The 13,852-nt window shown below is 35.2% G+C and overlaps 1 long non-coding RNA gene and 1 pseudogene across 1 annotated transcript in view; both read left to right on the forward strand.

Annotated features, from left to right (window-relative positions):
- Positions 1 to 13,852, forward strand: part of LOC138142713 (large ribosomal subunit protein eL33 pseudogene) — a 263,679-nt pseudogene that overhangs the window by 93,201 nt on the left and 156,626 nt on the right.
- Positions 5,106 to 13,852, forward strand: part of LOC138142740 (uncharacterized) — a 78,737-nt gene continuing 69,990 nt past the window's right edge. Inside the window, exon 1 of the long non-coding RNA XR_011163533.1 lies at positions 5,106 to 5,506. This is a non-coding gene — a long non-coding RNA (uncharacterized lncRNA). The remainder of the gene's footprint in view (positions 5,507 to 13,852) is intronic.

Here is a 13,852-nt window from a genome sequence, read left to right on the forward strand (position 1 = left end):
TTCACTTACTTAATTCTATGTAGACAGAGTAAGCATGGAGCATGGACCTAGAAAGTACAAGTAGGTTGGTGATAGACTTAATTTTGCTTTTCAAGTGTGTCTACTGACAACTCAAGTCTCCTCAAAAGAGATAAAGCAGAGTGATTTTAAAAGTCAATATAATTATCAGTAAAGATGTCAACCGTATTCTAGAAGGAATGCATATGAGGTGTTCTAGATTACTCAAGGACATATTGGCTATTTAGCTTTGTTATGTCAAAAAAAGACTTAATATTCTGTCTTTCCTGACTTTCTAGAACTATCATTCTAATAAAGGAAGATTCAAGTTGTGATACAGCTTATTTTAGCAAAATTAGCAAATTTAGCAAAATTTAGCAAACTCCAACAAAGATTATTGCTATTTAGAATAATAAAACCATAGGATCATATCTAAATCTAGAAGGTACATTGGAGTCCATCTGGTCCAACTCCCTCATTTTATAAATTAGTCTATCAGTCATAAACATGTATTAAGTGCTTACTAATGGCAATTCACATAGGAATATGAGAACAGTGAAGTTAAATGACTTGCTGGAGGTAGGATAATGCTAATAGTTGACATATATGTACTGCCTTACAGTTTACAAAGTGCCTTCATCACCAAAATTTTATCATCTTGATTTTTCAGATGAGAAAATGGAAGTAGAAAAAAGAGAGAGAGAATAATTTACTTTCCAAAGGTCAAAGAATGATAAATCATAAGAGCAGAATTATGGCTTCAGAGAATCAGCATTTCTGATGAGGTCCAGAGAAGATATATGGTTTTTCTAAGGGTCACAGAGTTTGGAAGTGGCAGAGTCTAGATTCATACTTAATTAATCAATAAGAATTGATTAATTGCCAACCATGTGCCAAATATTATGCTAATTTTTGGAAAAGATAAAAGTTAAATAGTCACTGCCTTCAAGGAGCTTACTCTCTACTGGGGGACACAACATACTGGAACATGCAAAATAGATACAAGGTAGTTTGGTGAGGGAGTGGGGCAGTGGTGCACCACTAAGTATTTAAACATACACACTCACATTTGCAAAACACACTTCTAATTCTGCATTCTGAGAAGATTAGCAGCTAGAGGTTAAGGATTGAAACACACACACACACACACACACACACACACACACACACTTATATAGCGCTTTAAAATTCCAAACTATGTTACATGCATTGTCTCATTTGAAATTCCCGACAATTCCATGAGGAGGTATGATGACTATTTCTCAGATGAGGAAACTGAGGCTGATAGGGGATAAGCAACTTGTTCTGATCACATAGCCAGTAAGTACCAGGGGCCAGATTTAAACTCATTTTTTCCTCTCTCAAAATCCAAAACTCTCTTTGTCTCTATGTCTCTCTCTTTGTCTCATTCTCTCTGTCTCTCTCCTTACAAACACATATGCATATATAGTCAGTATAACTCTATATATGTATATTATATGTGTATACATATATTGCATATATATTGATATTTTAATGAAGTTAAATAAATGACCATGCTATGAATTATTTCAATTTGAGGAGAAAATCAATATAGTATGTAGTCATTTGTCCACAATAACAAACTCAAAATAGTTATCTTTTTATAATACTTTTTTCCTTAAAACTGTTCAATATAAACTTTGTTTTATAACTGATTAAGTACATCTAAATCAATAATTCTACTAACTGGCCTCATTTTGATGTTTGCTGCTATAAAAATATCATATTCCTTTCCTACAAGAGCTAAAAATACACAGCTAGAGAGAAAGGATTTTCTTTCTTTGAGTTCATGATCCATATGGATTTTCCTTAATAAATGGTGATTAAAATGGGCAGAAAATTCTATCTATATAGCTTACCTGGGTTTCATGAAGTTGGTGATGGTAAATTAATACTTCTAAGCCCATTTTCCCTGTAGTATAGATTTAAACAGAATCCCTGCAATGTCTTTTTATTCACACTAATTATTCAAATTTGCACATTCCTTTATTTTAGAAAGAAGTGTCCTTGCAAAAGCCCTGTGACACAGACACTGCAAATATTTTTTAATAGTCCTTTAAAAAATAAACAAACTTAATGAAATACTTTGGAAGTTAAAATGCTATATTCAAAGTTACATATAACTACTGTGTACTGAAGCTAAACATGAACCTAGCTCTTCTGATTTCAGATCTCATGTTCTTTTAAGTATGCCAAAAGAAAAAATAAAGTTATATTCTCTAAAAGAATAAGAAAATAATTTTAAATATCGATGGACAAAGAAATTCAGGTACCTTTATTAAAATGGAGTCCTACGTTGACCCTTTGTTCCAAAGACCTTTCAGGGGTCCCTGTGTTGCTCCACATTCCCTTCTTTGGACCTGAATCCAGGTTGCTTGCCTATGATTTCTTTGCTCCACAGACTGCCCAAAGGCGCCTTGTGTTGGGCCAAGGTTCACCTGTAACCTTGAGGTCTCTTCACTCAGAAAACGTCCCGAGGTACACCTTTTCATCCGTGTTTCAGAACAACTGTGGCTGCCTCTGTCTTTTACTCCTTGGTTTTCTTAGGTGCTGTTGAGGCCTTTTCTAGCATCAGAAGCACCACAAATATCAGGTCCTGCCAGTACTGTTGCCATTCTCCCATGCTATACCTTTTCTGGTTCTTGTCTATTAGGAAACAGCCTCACTATCTGCTACAATTTTGAAGCAATGCCTTGAAAGGTACAATTACCTTTTGCCCTCAAATAACCTCTCTCCATCCACTGAACTGTTCATGAACTAATTCCTCAATGGTTAGCATATTCAAACCTTGTCATACATTCTCTGCCTCAGTGATTCTGAACCCTATCTCTAACTGCCTATTTGACTCAAATAAAAATACCTAGAATTTATAGCCCTTTAAGATTTGCATTAATTATTATATCAATTATTAATTTTATAAATATTAACATTAATTAATTAATAATTGATATTTTCTAATTTGCTCCTCACAATAACCATGCAAGATAGGTGTGATTATTATCTATGTTTTACAGATGAGGAAGCAACTAGGGGTTAAGTGACTTGCCCAGGGTCACATAGCTAATGAATGTCTGAGGCTATAGTTGAATTTAGGGCTTCCTGACTCCTGGTAAGGACTCTAACCCACCTAGCTGCCTCAGATAAATCCCTTTTGATATAACTTCTTGTCCCTCCCACTATGATTAATAGTAAACAAACTTAGTTTCATTGTAACTTTTTTTTTCTTTTGCCTCTCCTTCCATTTTCTGGCTCTCACCTAACCCCTTCCTAATGAAAATATTACTGTGCACCCCTTCCAGCACTTTTTGAGTACTTTTATTAGGACTCCTCATTAGTCATAGTAAGAATATTGGAATATTCCTCATATTCCACTACCACTTATATTAAGCAGGGGTTGGGAAGGAGAGAGATTGTCAGCCAGGTACTGAAGGTATATTGAAGGAAGGAGAGTGACCTGAGAGAGGGAAAGAGGTTATTTGAGGGCAACAGGTGATTGTATTTTGTTATTTGAGGGCAACAGGTGATTGTATCTTTCAAGTCATTGCTTCAAAATTGTAGCAGATAATGAGGCTGTTTCCTAGCAGACAAGAACCAGAAAAGGGATAGCATAGAAGAATGCAGACAGGTGGTAGGACCTGGCATCAGATTGGCTGACAACAGATATCAGAATTGCTATTGGATGTTACAATTAAATTGAATGAAACTGAAGGAAGGTGAGGATAGTGAATAATGATAGTAGAGTAAGAATCTGGGAATAGTACTAATATATGGACAGATATCAAAGATATCCTTTGATGAAATATGAGAAGGAAACATCTTCATCAAGGATATCCTTGATATATGTCTATATATTTCTCTCATTAAAAATGTTGAGATGACACAATAAGAACATGAATTGGTAGGTATTGATTTTTTCTTGCTTACCTTATTGATTTGCTTATTTTTCCAAGAATTTTTTCTATATCTTTGCTTTCCTTCTTTCTTTCTGATATATTGAGAATGAACTCTTTAATATCAAAATTGTGTCACTTCTTATCTAGCCCTCCATTGTGTATCCTTGGTGTAAACCTGGAGCTCTTTTCATCTTTGTTTCCTTTAGTGCTGTTTCTAGGCCCTCAGTAAGCAAATCTTAGAACTGTGATGTTATAGCACCAGTGTGATCTCTCCATTGTACTTACTGGACAGTGAAAGAAATTGCTGAAACAGAATTATATATATATATATATATATATATATATATATATATATATATGTTTTAAGTTGTGGGTTTGTTTTGCATTTTTTTGGGTTTTTTTTTATGAAACTTAACTGCTTATAAGTTATAGGGGGAATGAAGCAGTATAATAATGCTGTTAATCACTTCTCTACTATAAGTATTGTTATTGCTAATTAAAAAGTGAAGTAGCAAAAAAAGAGTCAAAAGGTTTACCCATCTTATTTTTAAACTTGTTTCTCTTTTAAAAATTGATGTCACTGTGTTTCACAGATAACACACAGAAGGCACTGGAGTTTTTGGACTCTAGCCTCTAACAGGATCACTTTTGATTTGGTCAGAGAGAAGGACAGGCAGACAGCTTTGGAGAGGTTAATCATCTTTATGCTAGTTTAGTCTTATCAAGAGTGAGTTGCTGACAAAGGAAACACCCAATCCCACAGCATTCCTTAATTACTCTTCTCACAGGAGGCAGCGTGAAGGGGGGCAGGGGCAACTACCCTATGTCTCAATGGGTCAGTCAAGACGGGCACAGCTTGTGCACTGGCCTAAGATTCCTCAAGCCTCAATGGGGGCTGGTTGAAGCAGGTACTTGAATTCCTCTATGCATTACCCAAACCCCAAATGGGTTCCCCCATGGGTTCCCCTATGGATTCCTCATGTTTTTCCCCCTCACTGAGCAGTACCTACTTGCTTTTCAAGCTCAACAGACAAAGAAAGTATATTGCCGACAATATCCTCACAGGTCAACTCTGGCAATATCATCATTCAGCGCAAACATTGTAAATAGTACTTATGTCATTCCTCACTGTGCAGTCTCAGTAGGACTGCCTTTCACTGTGATTCTAGGAATTACCATCTAGGGGCCTGTAATAAGAATGTAAATTTTAAAGATCTTCCCTGCCCCTAGGCTAAAGTGCACCTGAAGCCTGGGGTGGGGGAGGCTTGTTTTTCAGTAGATACTTCTTGATTGGCCAGTGAGTCAATAAGGTTGTTAAATTCTCTGAGCCCGGAGAAGGCTGTATAAGCCCTGATGTGTAGCTTTGTTTTTGGGACTCACTTTGAGAAGTGTTCTGTGATTTGATCTGAATTCTGGGAAGCCATTGTTGAGAGTCCCCCGGCTTTGAAAAACCCAGAATGTGGAAACCCAGATGTTGACTGGGTATGGATGTAATGGTTGGACAGTTTGGAAATCTGTCTACGTGATGTTTCTGTCTTGATAATTATGCCTGTATACTTTGAGGTTCAGGGTGCTGACCTTTTCTCCTGAACAAGGTAAACGATATATGTCTGACTGATTAAAGTAAGCTTGTTAACCCATTTTGAGTTGCTTTCCTTTAACAAAGCAGATCTAAGAACCTGTATGGGCAGCAAACCCTAAGGACGTGCTTGGGGTGCTTGCTGCTACAGGGCCTTGGGCTATTATGGGAGTTAATATCTAATACATGGAAACTAGACATTGCCATTGTCATGGGTCCTGAGAAACTAAACTCTAAAAGGAATATCAAAATCCTCCTTACTTATACACTGATATACAAATTAATCATATATGTATTTAATATTCTTTTCTACATTCATTTCATTAACATAAACAATGTAATAGAGAAAATAAAACTAAAGTTTTATTAATCACTTATGGAAAGTAGTGAAAAGCCTACAAAAATAGGCATGTTAAAAGTGTGAACATATAAAGCTCATGGATTAAATAGTAAAAGCTAGAGGGAAGGCAGCCTTCATTAGTTTGATTGACTACCTGATGTGAATTCTGATTCGCTTATGATTTGAACTGCGTCTCTGTCACAGATTGGTAAAAAAAATGTTTTAAGTTTTAAATACTAGGCTTGATATTTATTATTTGATTCTGCATTTAAAATGAGATTTACAAGGTTTATTCGGGGAAGAAAAAAAATTATAACTTTTCTGAGCAATGTTAAGTCATGGAGTATTTCGAAACTGTTGATTACAGTGGAGTTAAAAGGAATATTCTTCCAAATCCCGAACAAGAAAATAAGTTAAAAAAAAAACCCTGCTGATCCATGACCGAAAGGACAAGAATACTGATTCCCTAAGAATTTCTACCACCCATGGATGTCAGTGGAGACATTTTTCACTTCATGCCCTGTCAGCATTCAGGCGTTTTGAAGCTGAGGTGCTAACTAGTTTAGCACCAATGTAGTGACTTTTATTTAGTAAAGGAAAGAAACAGGGAACATTTTTTTTTATTAAATATGTTAACTAAATCTGATTCAAGTTTTTTTCGTAATCATGTATGTTTACTATTTGGAGGGTTGGGACTATTCAGGAAGGAATAGTGCCCTTATTGTGAGGGTTTGCTGAGTCCTTTTAAGGGCTTTGCATCCACCTTTGGTGTCCACCTTCAATCAATTCTCATCTGTGACTTTAAGAAGCTATAGCATGCACAGCAGCCATATCCTGGTAAACTGTCTTGGCACATGGGCTAAAACCAGGTTGAGGGTAACTAAAAGTCCTCACATATGTTGCTGAATTAATGGGATGTCTACTCCAAACATGTAAAGACTTTGCTCAGAAGGCAAATGTGAAATGTGTTCCAATGTAAGTGGCTGAAGCAGGTACCATGTAGTACTTAGAGCTTATTCAGGCATTGAAAACACCAAGGTCATCCACTGCATCCTGAACCATCGCTAATAATCTTGACTTTTCTCTTGCCACTGGACTTTGATAACTCAGGATGATGAAGTAAGGAAGATGACTTTATGCAATGTGAGTACACTTAAATCCAATTAACATGCAAGTCATAACCCATGAGGTCATTGTTCCTCTTCAAAATAATGAAGGATGAACAGCACACCGTTACCATGTTACTTGTTTTGCCAACCACAAAAATCCCCTCCACTTCTCTGTTTGCATAAATTCAATCTATCACCTAAGGTAGTGCTCATATGTTGACATGACAACTTCTCTGATTATCTTATTCTATTTTGATTTCTTTCTTCCTTGAACTCTTATGTCATTTATTATATTGTAATTCATTGTTATCCAATTCCTATAAATATATTGAGTTTCTTTCTGCAGCTAAAATGTGAAGGATGAGATCATGTCTTATATACATAATTCTATAGAAAATGATGGACACAGATAAGTAATTCATTTTTCAATTTGTGGGATCATAAATCAAAGCTAGATAGCCCTCATGTACTGATCTATTATTTTATCGGTGTAGAGAACTAAGCCTAGAAAACAAACAAAAAATACTCCTAGATATGGTGCATATTTGCTTCTCCTAGAGTGCATATAGTGCTAAATGAATTTATTTATAATTTTGAAATAATGAAGGCATTTTGACAAAGTAGAATAGGTCCTAGATTTAATGTCAGAAGACCTGGGTTCAATTTGTTCCTATATCTTTTTATTTGCTGGCCATGTTGTTATAAAATGCTTTTACCTTGGAAAATTTCCTGGAAGTCAGATCGCTTTTCCATAAAATGAGAGGTTTCAATTAGATGAACTCTGATCTTTCAGCTCTAAATTTTTTATGTAATACTAGATATATATCTCCTATGAATTTTGCTGATAGCTGAGTTTTAGCTCTGAAAAAAGGTGAATGCCGAAATCTCACAAACATTGATGACTATAACTTGCATATTTAAAGTCTTCAGAGTCTTAGACAGTGGCCTGAGTCACATAGAGATTTAAATACTTACCCACTGTTATACTGCTAATGTGTATCAAAGGCAAGGATTAAACACAAGTCTTCCTAACTCCATGGCCAGGCTTTTCTGTACACTTTGCTAAGCTGTCTTTCACTTAGGCAGTTGTTATTTTATGTTCATTCTATCAATGAGGAAATAATATACTGAAAAAAAAATCTTTATCATGGTTAAGGAGAATGCCTTTTGTCAAATATTCTTCATTTTATTCCAGACCAGATTCTGAAAATTTGAATGGCCTAAATTGGCTGTGACCCAAAACAGTTTAGATAGATTAAATTGATTTAACTAAAATTTAAAGTCAACAGAATGGAAAAAATACTTTTTTGCAATATCTTAACCCTCAAAAGTGTTATCATTACTAGTTTTTAGTTTCATCACTAAAATAAATAATAGTATAAGAAACAGAATAATCAATAAATGCTTATTTTTTTAAAAAATGGTATTCCCTTCCCAATTCTCCAGAAAAGTAAGTTTATTGCTTTTGTTTTGTTTTTCCCCTCAGTGTTAAATAAGGAAAATAAAATAAAAAATCCTAGTTACCAAATAAAAATCTGGTTTAGGTATTTGATAAAAGGTACTCTACTTTGAAACAAAACAAAACAGGAAGATGGCAGAATAAAGACTGGGATGCACCTAAGCTCTCCCAAATTCCCATCCTAATAATAATTTTGAAATATGCATCAAAATAAATTCTGGAAGAACAGAACCAACAAATAAATGGGGTAAAACAATTTTCTAGCCTAAGACAAATTAGAAAGTCAACAGGAAAGGTTTGTCTTGCTGGGTTGAAAATGGAGTGCAGGCGGTATCCTAGAAAGCCAGCAAAAGCCCTGGGAGTGACTGAATCTGTAGCAGTGACATACAGAGCTCTCAGCTCAAAGACAGTAAGATGCCCAGACATCTGGTCAGAAGAAGATTATAGGAGACACTTTACTGGCACTGGGTGAAGGACTCTATTACATTATTCATACAGGTAGGCATCCAGGTCACAGGCCCAGGTCTAGAAGGAACACTAGTATCCTGGGACACTGGTCACAATCCCGGGCAGAAAAGAATGTTTGTGGTCACTCACAGATCAAAGCAAAGGCCAGAAGAGCAGTGCTCACAAATCTCCTTACATCAGAACACTTTGGAAGAACTGAAATCTCACAGATCCTCATAATTAGCTCTGCAAACACTGGCACAGGGGCAGCCAGGTAGCACAGCGGGTAAGAGCACCAGCCCCAGTTCTGGTGGAACGACCTGGGGGATCGAATCTGGGCTCAGACACTTAGCACCACACCCAGAAATAACTGGCCATATAACCTTGAGCAAGTTAGTTAACCACAATTGCTTCAAAAAAAAACAACAAACAAAAAAAACACTGGCACAAAAAACCTGAACCTTAAGACTGTGCCTCTTCTGTGCCAACAGAAGGGCCCAATTATAACACAAAGTTAAAAGAAAAAATAAGAAATAGGCTTGGAAAATCACCAAGCAACAACAAACACAAAAAGAACATGATGTTATAGGAATGTAAATTAAGATCTTCCCTGCCCCTAGGTTTAAGTGCACCTGGAGCCTATGGTGGGAGGCTTGTTTTTCAGGTGATACTTTGTGATTGAGCAATGGGTCAAGAAGATTGTTACATTCTCTGAGCCAGGAGAAGGCTATAGAAGCCCTAATGGGAGGCTTTGCTTGGGGGCTCACTTTGAGAAATGTTGTGTGATTTGACCAGATGAGACTCTGGGCAGCTGTTAAGAGCCCCGCCCCCTCCTCCCACCTTCCGCTTTGAAAACCCAGATGTTGATGCTTCCCTCTCTGGTAACTGTGATTAAGTATGGATGTATGTAAGGGTTGGACAGTTTGGAAGACTGCTTGATAATGTTTTTTTTTCTGTTTTCTTGTAACTTCTATCTGTATACTCTGAAGTTCAGGATGTTGACTTTTTCCCCTGAACAAGGTAAATTATATGTTTGATTGATTAAACTAAACTTGTTAACCCATTTTGAGTTGCTTTCCTTTAGAAAAGCAGATTGAAGAACTTGTGTTGGCAGCCACCCTGGGTATGCTGGGGTACTTGCTGCTACACATGATCACAGCAAATACTACAGTAATAGAGAAGATCAAAAAACAAGCTCAGATGAAGAGGGTGTCTAAACAGATGCATGCACAGTCTCAAAAACAAAGGTCAATTAGTGTCAGACCTAAAAAGAACTCCTAGAAGACTTCAAAAAGGAATTTAAAAATCAAATAAAGTGGTAGAGGGAAAATTAGGAAAAGAAATGAGAATGATGCTAGAAAAATATTTTTGAAAGCTCAACAACTTGATAATGGAAGCATTAAAAAAATTGTGGAGGATCACTCAAGAAAGCAACTCCTTATATAGAAGTTTTGACAAAATGGAAAATGAAGTACAAAAGTTTGCTAAAAAATAATTCCTTGAAAATTAGAATTAGGCAAGTAGAAGGTAATGACTTCATTAGACATCAATTAACAATAAAACAAATCAAAAGAATGAAAAAGTTAAACAAAATGTGAAATATGTCATTTAAAAAATTGAATAGGAAAATAAATATGGAGAGATAATTTTAAAATTCCTGGACTATCTGAAAGCCATGATCAAAAAAAGAGCCTAGACATTGTTTTTATAAGAAAGTATCAAGGAAAACTATCCTGAAATCTTAGAGGCAGAGGCTAAACTATAAATTTAAATCTCCTGATCACCTCCTGAAAGAGATCTCAAAATGGAAATCCTAAGAATATTATATCCAATTCAAGAGCTTCTGAGACAAGTAAAAAATACTGCAAACAGTCAGAAAAAAGAGGAAAAATCAACAAATAATTAAAATATCAAGAAGCTATATTTAAAGGATCAAAGGACTTGGAATATGATATTCTGGAGGGCACAGGAGCTAGGATTACAATCAAGAATCACCTACCCATCAAAACTGATTAGAATCCTTCAAGGGCATGGGGTGGGAATTTTATGAGACAAGGGACTTTAAAACATTTCTGATGAAAAGACCAGAGCTGAACAAAAAAATATCTGATTTCCAAATACAAGAATTTAAGAGCAGCATGAAAAGGTAAGCATGATAGAGAAATCAGAAGAGATTCACTAAGGCTAAACTGTTTCTATTTCTGCATGGAAAGATGATACCATTATTAGGGCAGTTAGAAGGAATATACATATAAAGGGGACATAGATGTGAATAGACTGTGATAGGATAAAAATATTTTTAAAATAAAGGATTAGAAAGAGAGATACAATGAGAATATGGAGAAGGAAGAGGGAGAATGGGGTAAATTATCTCACAGAAAAGAGGTATCAAAGAGCTTTTAAAGTGGATGGGAAGATGGTCAGGATGGGCAATGCTTAAACTTTACTTTCATCAGAATTGATTGAGAGAATAACATATGCACTCAGTTGAGTAGAGAAATCTACCTTAACCTATAAGGAAGAAGGAGACATGGGAAATAAGGGTGATGCTGATAGAAGAGTGGGTAGATTGGGGGATGGGGTACTGAGAAGCAAAATATGGTGAAAGTAGAGAGAAAGAGAGAGAAGGGAAGGGATGGGAAGAGAGGGAGAAGAGGGGAGGGGAGAAGAGGAAGGGGAGGAGAAGGTGGGAGGGAAGGGAGGAGAAAGAAAGGGAGGGAAGAAGAGAGTAGGAGGGGAGAGGAGAAGAGAAGAGAAGAGAAAAAACAGGGGAAATAGGATGAAGGGAAATACACCTTAATGATAACTATGAATGAGATTAGGATGAACTCATCTGTAAAAGATGTCTTAAAGAGAAAGACAATAATGAGACAGTATGTCATAATTTATGGGCTGCAGTCAAAGCAGTACAAAGGGGAATATTTACATCTATAAAAATTTATACCAATAAAATAAAGAACAGATGAAAGAATTGAGCATGCAACTAACAAAACAAAACAAAGAAATACAAAAAGCAATATAAAACTAGAAAAAGAACAAATTAAAAATCCCCTTTTAAACACCAAATTAGAAGTCCTTAAAGTAAAAAAAATAGATTACTAAAATAGAAAATTAAAAAAAAAAACATTGGACTAATGAATAAAACTAGGAGCTGGTTTGATGGGAGTAGGGGTGGGATGGGTGACAATCAAACAGATAAGCCATTGGTTAATTTTATTTTTAGAAAGGTAAGAAAACCAAATTAACAATATCAATTTTTTTAAAGATTAAATTAAAACAATTATTAGGAAATATTTTGTTCGATTATATTCCAGTAAATCTAACAATCAAAATGTAAAGGATGGATATTTACAACTTATAAAGTACTTGGAAATTAGGAAAAGTATCAACATAATTTACCATATCAGTACTTAAACAAGAATATCATATGATTATCTCACTGAATTCAGAAATTTCTTTTTACAAACTACAGCACTCATTCCTATTAAAAACACTAGAAAGTATAAGAAGAAATAGAACTTTCCTTTAAATAATAAGTAATATCTATCTAAAACCATAAGCAGACACTTTTTTTGTGTGGATAAGCCTTCCCAGTAAGATAAAGGGTGAAAATAGGATGACCATTAAGTGATACCATTCTAGATGCTAGCTATTAGCAATAAGAGAAGAAAAAGAAACTAACAGAATAGAATAACAGGAAATAAGGAAACAAAGCTATCATTCTTTTGCAGATGATATGATGGCATACTTAGGGAATCCTATTGAATAACTTGTTCTGTTTTGTTTTTCCTTGCTGTTGACCTTTTTAATGCTTCTCTTGAGCCTTTTATTTGAAGATAGAGTTTGCTGTTTTTCTCTGGTCTTTAATCAAGGAAGTTCAAAAGTCCCATATTTCAGTGTATGTTCATTTTTTGTTGTTGTTTTTTTCCCCTGAAAGGTTATGCTCAGTTTTGCTGGGTAGTTTATTCTTGGTTGTAATCCAAACTCCTTTGCCTTCTGAAATATCATATCCCAAGCCCTTCTATCCTTTAATGTCTAAGCTGCTAAATCCTGTGTAATCCTGACTGTGGCTCCTTGATATTTGAATTGCTTCTTTCTAGCTGCTTGCAGTATTTTTCCTTTGACCTGTTTTTGAAATATTTGACAATATTTCTTGGAAGTTTCATTTTGGAATCTCTTTCAGAAGGGGAGTGAGAGATTTTTTCAATGAATATTTTACTGTCTGACTCTAAGATATCAGGACAGTATTCCTTGACAGTTTCTTGAAAGATGTTGTATAGGCTCTTTTTTTCTTTTCTTTTCTTTTCTTTTTGATCATGACTTTTAGGTAGTTCAATAATTCTTAAATTATCTCTTCTGGATCTATTTTTCAGGTCAGTTGTATTGTCAATGAGGTTATTTTACATTTTCTTCTACTTTTTCATTCTTTTGATATTGTTTGACTGATTCTTGATGTCTCAAATACTCTTCCACTTGCCCAATTCTAATTTTTCAGGAATTATTTTCTTCAGTTAGTTTTTGTACTTCCTTTTTCATTGGACCAATTCTACTTTTTAAGAATTTTTTTTCCCCATCAGATTTTTTTTTTGCCCTCCAATTTGGCCAATTCTGTTTTGCAAGGAATTGCTTTCTTCAGTTACTTTTTTTTTGGTTCATTTTCCAAGCTATTGAGTCTTTTTCATGATTCTCTTGCATAACTCTCATTTCTTTTCAAAGTTTTCATCTACCTCTCTTATTTGATTTTAAAATCCTTTTAGAGTTTTTCCAAGAGGAGCTTTTGGGCTTGAGACCAATTCATAGTCATCTTTGAGACTTCTTCACAAATAGGCATTTTGCAATTGTTGGCCATTTCAGAATTTGTGTTTTGATCATTCCTGTTGTCACAGTAGCTTTCTATGGTCAGGGCTCTTTTTGTTTGTTTTTTGCTCAATTTTTAGACTATTTTGTGACATTTAAAGCTGAACTCTGCTCCTGGGGTACAAGGACCACCATCCCAAACTCCTTGTG

The sequence above is a fragment of the Petaurus breviceps genome, unplaced genomic scaffold, assembly GCF_028583685.1.
Source record: "Petaurus breviceps papuanus isolate PSGF00001 unplaced genomic scaffold, PetGlider_PUasm1.0 90602, whole genome shotgun sequence".
Classification (NCBI taxonomy): domain Eukaryota; kingdom Metazoa; phylum Chordata; class Mammalia; order Diprotodontia; family Petauridae; genus Petaurus; species Petaurus breviceps.